The sequence below is a fragment of the Macrotis lagotis genome, chromosome 1 (assembly GCF_037893015.1).
Source record: "Macrotis lagotis isolate mMagLag1 chromosome 1, bilby.v1.9.chrom.fasta, whole genome shotgun sequence".
NCBI lineage: Eukaryota > Metazoa > Chordata > Mammalia > Peramelemorphia > Peramelidae > Macrotis > Macrotis lagotis.
Genome location: NC_133658.1, coordinates 197,435,437 through 197,442,786, shown reverse-complemented (window position 1 = coordinate 197,442,786; position 7,350 = coordinate 197,435,437). Strand labels below are relative to the sequence as shown.

Sequence of the window (7,350 nt, the reverse complement as noted above, 5' to 3'; positions counted from 1 at the left end):
AATCATAATTCACTCAATGACTCCCTCTTTGCAATATATTATACCTTCATATTCAGTTCTCTCCTATGTCTTTTCTAAATATGCCCCTCTGATTTATTAAATGAAAAGGCTCATATGAGTATTATCAGTATCATCTTCCCATGCAAGAATACATGCAGTTCACCATCATTAACTACCTCATACTTTTACCCTTCTTGTCCACCCTCTCTATATTTCACCTGAGTCCTGTACTAGAAGATCAAACTTTCTGTTCAGCTCTGACTATATCAAAAGGAACTTTTGAAATTCCCCTATTTCATTGAACGTCCATCTTTTTCTTGGAAGAAGATGCTTGGTTTCCTGGGGAGTTGATTCTCAGTTGCATTCCAGGCTCATTTGCCTTCCAGAGGGTCACTGCTCTAAGGTCATGGGGGGTGCCCCAGAATACCACCAGGATCTGAATATGGACAAAGCACCAGACCTGTCCTGTCTAGGGTCAGAGGAGAGACCTTGAGGTCTTTCCTTTCCCAGAATCTGGGATCTGTCAAAGGCCATGGCTTTCCTGAGGGACATGCTGGCTTGGGCTCCACCATCACTTTGGCAGAGGTTTCTCCATGGATCTTCCAGGTTGTGCTTGTCCATTGGTTGGGAGGTCTGGAACCTGCTTCTGCTGGTGCTAGTCAATACCCAGATTTTCTGACCTGGTGATCCTGGATGATCTGCTGCCCCCTCATACCCCATGCAACAGAGCCTTCTCATGGTCTTTTAGGTTACCTTGGGCTGAAGCATTGCCTCATTGGGTCTTTCTATGGGTTCTGACTCATAATTTTAAGGATTGGGGAATATTTTGGAAAGAGCTGAGAAATCCTAACCTCAGGCCACCATCTTGGTTCTGTGCCCCCCCACCCCCCTAATACTACTGTTTTATCAGAAATCTTGAGAGATGGAATTTCAGAAAAACCTGAAAAGTCTTGCATGAATTGATGCTGAGTGAGATGAGCAGAACCTTTATATCTCAAAAACAACATGGGGTGATGATGAACCATGTTGATCTTGATTGCATTGATTTTATTTGTACAAAAACTCTTCAATTTAATGTAGTCAAAATTATCCATTTTACTTTATAGAATGAAAAATCGCTTCTTTTGTTATAATTGTTCCGCTTTCCATACATCTGAGAAGCAAATTATTCCTTGTTATCTGAATTGGCTTATGATTTCATCTTTTATGTCTAAATCCTGTAGGGAATCTGTATGTTATCTTAGTATAAAGTGTGTGAGATATTAGTCTATGCCTAGTTTCCTCACTGTTTCTCAAAGTTTCTGAAGGAGGAATCAATACAGATTACATTAGGTAATGCTAGGTCAACTTCCTTTGCATTTTTCCATTAGTTTCCTGGATATTCTTAACCTTTTCTTCCTCTATATGAATTTACTATTTTTTCTAACTCACTAGAATAAGTTTTGGAAATTTGATAGTTATGGTACTGAACAGTCTAAATTAGATAGAATTGTCATTTTTATTATTTTAGCTCATTCTACCCATGTGTAATTGACATTTTCTCAGATATCTAGAATTGATTTTATTTGTATGAAGGCTTTTAAAGTTCTTTCATATAGTTTTTGAGTTTGCCTTGGCAAACTCCCAAGCATTTTATTTTGTCTTCCATTGCTTTAGAAGGAATTTTTCTTTCTATACCTACTGTTATGCTTTGTTGGTAATGTATAGAAATGTTGATTATTTAGGATTTTATTTTTTTATCATGTAACTTTGCTAAAGCTACAAATTAATTCAATAGTTAATAATTGATTTTCAAGATTTCTCTAAGAATACCAATATATCATCTGCAAAATGTAAAAATGTTTCCCTGCTGAATACTGTATTACTTAATATTTTCTGTTTCTTATTGTTAAAAGTTAGTATTTTGAATGCAATACTGCATAATAGTGGTGATAGCTGGCATCCTTTTTCCGCTCTTGATGTTATTGGTTATACTGCTAGCTTATCTCCATTACATATTAAAATGTTTGATGGTTTTTAATAAATATTGTTTATCGTTTTAAGGAACACTCCATTTATAACTTTGGTATCTTTTTTTAAGATATAACTTTTGGGTGGGTGGGGGGGCTCGGCGGGAGGGAGGGAAGCCTGAGGAACGGACCCCGACCAGGGAGAGGAGATGCCACCTCCCGCCCCACCCGGGGCCCCGAAGTGTTGACCCCATGGGTGGGCTTCCCGGGCCGAGCCGCCGATGGGCCCACCCCTGGGGCCCGCGGCGCCCCCCCCCCCCGACCGCTCCCACCCACTCGGACCCTCCCAGGGTTCCGGACCGCCAGCAGCCCCCGGATCCGGCCCAGAATAGGGTTCCCAACCCACAGAATGCGTGCAATCGTGAGGGACACAAGTGATCGAGCAGGCCGGGACCCCTGGTAACCGCTCCGGCCGACCAGCTCCCATTTTAAGTAATTTTAGCTTCCAAACGAGTGGAAATTACACCTGTCCTTGATGCCCATTTCCCAGTAGACTGGGCACTCCCTAGTCTCAGACCCTCCCTGTGGATTGCAGAAGCCACCTACCAGTGTGAAGAAGAATAACCGGATTTGTGTCTTTACAATTTCATCAACTTTGACCTTGCTCTCACTGAGTTATCTGGACACGTGTAAATATTTCAATGGGAAACCCAATCCTTTTATACCTCAATCACTCCAGCTTCTACAAACAGAACACAGAAAATATAAAGGAAGTAGCAAGGAGATCACACTAAAAATAGCTGGAAATAACCACTTGATACCTGTGCAGAGACTCTCAGATGAAGATTTGGAAATACTTACCTATGTCTTAAGATCACTGAAAAATGTTACAGGTTTAGATGTTAGATATAATCTCATCACTGATAAAGGAGCCTTGGCTGTTCAGCTACTTCTTCAGGAAATGCAAAATATCACTTATCTAAATCTTCTGTTTAATGACATTGACTGAAGGGGGAGAAGTGATAGCCAAAGCCCTCCACAGAAATCAAACTCTCAAGCACCTAAGAATGACTGGGAACAAGATTGAAAATAAAGGTGGAATGTTTTTTGCTGCAATGCTTCAAATTAATTCATCATTAGAGAAGTTAGATTTGGGAGACTGTGATCTGGCAATTCAGAGTTTGATAGCATTAGCAACTGTACTAATTAAAAACTATTCAATTAAAGGGATAAACTTAAACCACCCTCTACTGAATAGTGAACAGGTTATCTATAGTGAGCAATAACATAACTGGAAGGGGACTTAATGCTTTTTCAAACTCAATGAAAACAAATACCACACTTTCCAATATTTACATCTGGGGAAATAAATTTGATAATGAAACATGAAAAAAAAAGATATAACTTTTGTCAAAAGCTTTTTCAGCATCAATTGAAGTAGTCATTTCATATATGTTAGGTTTGTTATTAATATTGTCAATTTTGCTGATAGTTTTCATAATATTGAACCAGCCCAGCATTTCTGGCATAAATCTTCCTTGATCATTATATATTATTCTAGTGATAACTTGATTTAATTCCTTTGATAATATTTTCTTTAAAAATTTGCAGCCATAATCACTAAGGAAATTGGTCTATAATTTCCTTTTTTTTGATTCTTTGTGGTTAAGGAATCAGCACCACATTGGTGCTGGAATTTGGTATTCTATTTTTCACATTTTTGTCCAAATAGTTTATATATAATTCGAACTTTTTCTTCCTTGAGTGTTTGGTAGGGATCCCTTGTGAATTCATATTAATCTGGAGATTTTTTTTTCTTAGGGAATTCATTGATGGCTTGCCCAATATATTTATCTGAAATGAATTTATTTAAGCATTTTATTTCCTCTTCTTCTAACTTCATCTATTAAATTTAGATTGTCAAATTTATTGGCATACAGTTGGGCAAATGAGCTCTGAATCATTAATTTCCTTTTCATTGGTGAGGCTTTTTTCCTATTTAGTTACAGTAATTTTTTTATTTTTTTAAAAATTAATTAACCAATTCTTCATATATTATATTGGTTCTTTCATAAAACCATCTCTTAATTTTATGTATTATTTCAATAGTTTTCTTACTTCTGAGTTTATAAATTTCTCCTTTAATTTTCATAATTCTAATTTGGTATTTAATTAGTAATTTTTAATTTATTTGTCTTGCTTTATCAGTTGTATACCCAATTAATTGATCTCCACTTTTTTTCATTTTATTCATGCAAGCACTAAGAGATATAATATTTCCACAAATAACTGCTTTGACTGTATTCCATAAATTTTGGGATTTTGTCTCTTTATTTTCATTGTTTTGAATGAAAATATTAATTCTTTCTATGATTCTTTGTTTGATCCACTCATTCTTTAAAATTAGGTTACATTTATCCCTCCAATGCCAAATGTACACAATTTTCATCGCATCATACAAAAAGCATGCATTTAATTTTTCTGCCTTCCTGCATTTGTTCAGGTTTTTAGGCTCAAATATTTGGTCAATATCTGTGTACATGTCATGTAGTGTAGAAAAAAAATATTTATTCCTTTGTACCCCTATTTAGTTTTCTCAAGAGATCTATCATATCAAAAGTTTTTAACATTCTAATCACCTCCTTAACTAACTTCTTGATTATTTTGGTTAGATTTATCAAATTCTTAGAGGAGCAAGTTGAGGTCACCCTCAACAGTTTTGATATCCATATATTCCTGTAAGTCATTTAACTTCTCTTCTATGAATTTGAATGCTATATCACTTGAAGCATACAATTTAGAAATTATTTCATTGTCTCAGGTACTTTTTAGGACAATTCCTTCCTTATCCCTTTTAATGTGATCAATTTTTCAATTGCTTTGGCTGAAATAAAGATTGCTACATTGCTTTTTTTACCTCAGCTGAAGTAAAAGTTACTGTGCTACAGCCTTTTACTTTTATTTTGTGTGTATCTCTCTGCAGCAAATGTGTTTCTTGTAAAAATTACATTATAGGATTGTAGTTTTTAAATCTACTCTCTGCTTCTGTTTTATGGAAACATTGATGCCATTCACATTCACATTTATAATTAATAATTCTTTATTGTGCTCCCTGAAATCTCCCCTCCATTTCTATTTTTTCCCTTGTTCTTTCATCCTAACCTTCCTCTGAATACTACATTCTTCAGTCTATCCCCACTTCTATCAACCATTTCCCCTTTCTTCCCCCTTTCCTTTTATCTCTTCCTCCTTCCCTCCCTTCTATCAGTCCCTCCTACTTTCCCTCCATTTCCCCTCCTAATACTTAAAGCAAAAGATAAATTTCTAAACCCAAGTAAAATGTACATGTTGTTCCCTCTTTGAGCCAAAACATATGGCAGGAAGATTCATTCTGTTCTCAAATCCTCCCTTCTTTCCCTATACTGAAATAGGTCCTTTGCATCTCTTCAGGTGATGTATTTTACTCCTTTCTGAATTAACCTTGCTCTTGTATCATTGCCAGACCCCATCTTTTTTAATGTCTTAATTTTTTTGAAATTATTTCATTAAAATTAACTTTTGTCCATACCTTCAGCCTACATATACTCCCTCTACTAGAGTTATTGTAGAATCCCACTTCTGGACTCCTTTATCTTTCCAGGGGAGCATTTGAGGGTCAGGAGACAAGGATGACAAAGGAGCCAAGTACTCCATCAAGATCTCCAAGTGCTCCATTTATTCACCAAAACATCAGTACCTAAATAACTTTCCTATCTCTAATCCAACTCCCACTCCTGTGACACTTAGTAAGATAAGATTCTGGTGTTCAAGGACACCAGGTGAAGATAATTCATAATACTCCCATACACAATGGTTCCCAACATATCCCCCTTCTTGTTTTTGAAACAAAATTATTACCTAATAAATGCCACATAAGTTGTAAACAAAAGTTCAAAAATAATATACACAAATATCAATTTAAAAAAACCAATACTCCCAAATTCCTTAAAATACATTTTATCCCCCACTGACAATCAGACAAAGATTACAAAGTTTTTCTGTTGCCAACAAAAAAACCTTTCAAAGAAATCAAATTCAAAATGGAAACTAAAAGGATTAACTTTTAATTTTACCTAACTATTTCAGAGTTTAGACACTAACACACTCTCAACATAGAAACAACTCTTTTATATTTCAAACTTATTACAGTGAGATTGTTGGACACCCTGGCCAACACCAAAATCTCAGAATATAGAAACATTCTCCCACTTCTCCAGGCCAGTAGAGAGATGTAAAATGCAACATAGATGTTCAAATACACACATACATACATAACCAATCAAGACTGATCAACAGAAATATAAGCCATAGGCACAGGCTTCAAAATATAAATTTCCCAATCCCAGAAAAAAGTCTTCTTCCCCTCTTTTCCTAAACTAATTGAACCATGAAGCTTCCCAAATGGGGGTCTCTTGATTCCTAAAATAAGGTTTTTGAGACATGGCATTGGGTTTTGAAGTTCCAAAAAGGAAGAATCCCTTCTCCCTCCCACCTCCTTCTGCAGAGGGTGGGGATGACAGAGAATGAGAGAAAGCATTTGAAATTTTTTAAGAGTTTGATAGTACAATCTGGAGCTGTTGCATTTTGTAAACAGTAGTTAACAACAATACAAACTGTCTAATAGCATGTGATACCTTCACTCTCCACACAAGTAGCACAGCTAGTGTTCCATTCACAGCCCTCTGCTGTCCAAGCAATGGCAGAATTGCAGCCAGCTGTAGACTGGCAAGTGAAACTTGTGTCTTCCAGAATGAAACTAATCCTCCGTGTCAAGGTCTGTGTCAATATCAGGGTCTGAGGTAACCATGAGAAGTCTCTAAAGTTGCCCTTAGGTATAGGAGTTTGGATCATGCTTACGGTGCATAGTGCAGTCAGGCTGGCAAAAAGGAGCTGCAGGCAGGTCCTCTGCAATCTGGTCATTGTGCTGGTAAAGATACCTGCTGAGCAAGAAACTTCCTACCCTGCAGCACTGACTTGGAGACTCTACTTACCTCTAACTCCTCAATATTAAATACTCAATTGTTTTCTCACTTTAGCTGGCTTCTTTTTGTTTAAAATCAGCCCCCTAAGTAACAAATCAACTTATTACTTTCTCCAGATTCCTCCACTCTGGGATGTCACCTGCTTCTCTTGCTTATATCTGCTATGTCCTTCTTCTGGAATTTACTCAGATAGCATGCCTTTATAGCTTATGTTTAGTCCTTATTGGATGCCATATGTTGGGTTCCTTTTCTGGACTCTTATGTTGAGTCCCACTTCTGGACTCCTTCAATCTCCCCAAGTGAGGGTTGGAGGGGTGGGAGACAAGGATGACAAAGGTGACAGGTACTCCAACAAAACACCAGTGCTTAAATACCTTTCC

General features: G+C 36.8%; 1 pseudogene; it reads left to right on the top strand.

The window, feature by feature from the left end:
* Nucleotides 1-2,201: 2,201 nt before the first annotated feature.
* LOC141520811 (leucine-rich repeat-containing protein 34 pseudogene) lies at nucleotides 2,202-3,235 on the top strand (annotated as a pseudogene).
* Nucleotides 3,236-7,350: the final 4,115 nt, after the last annotated feature.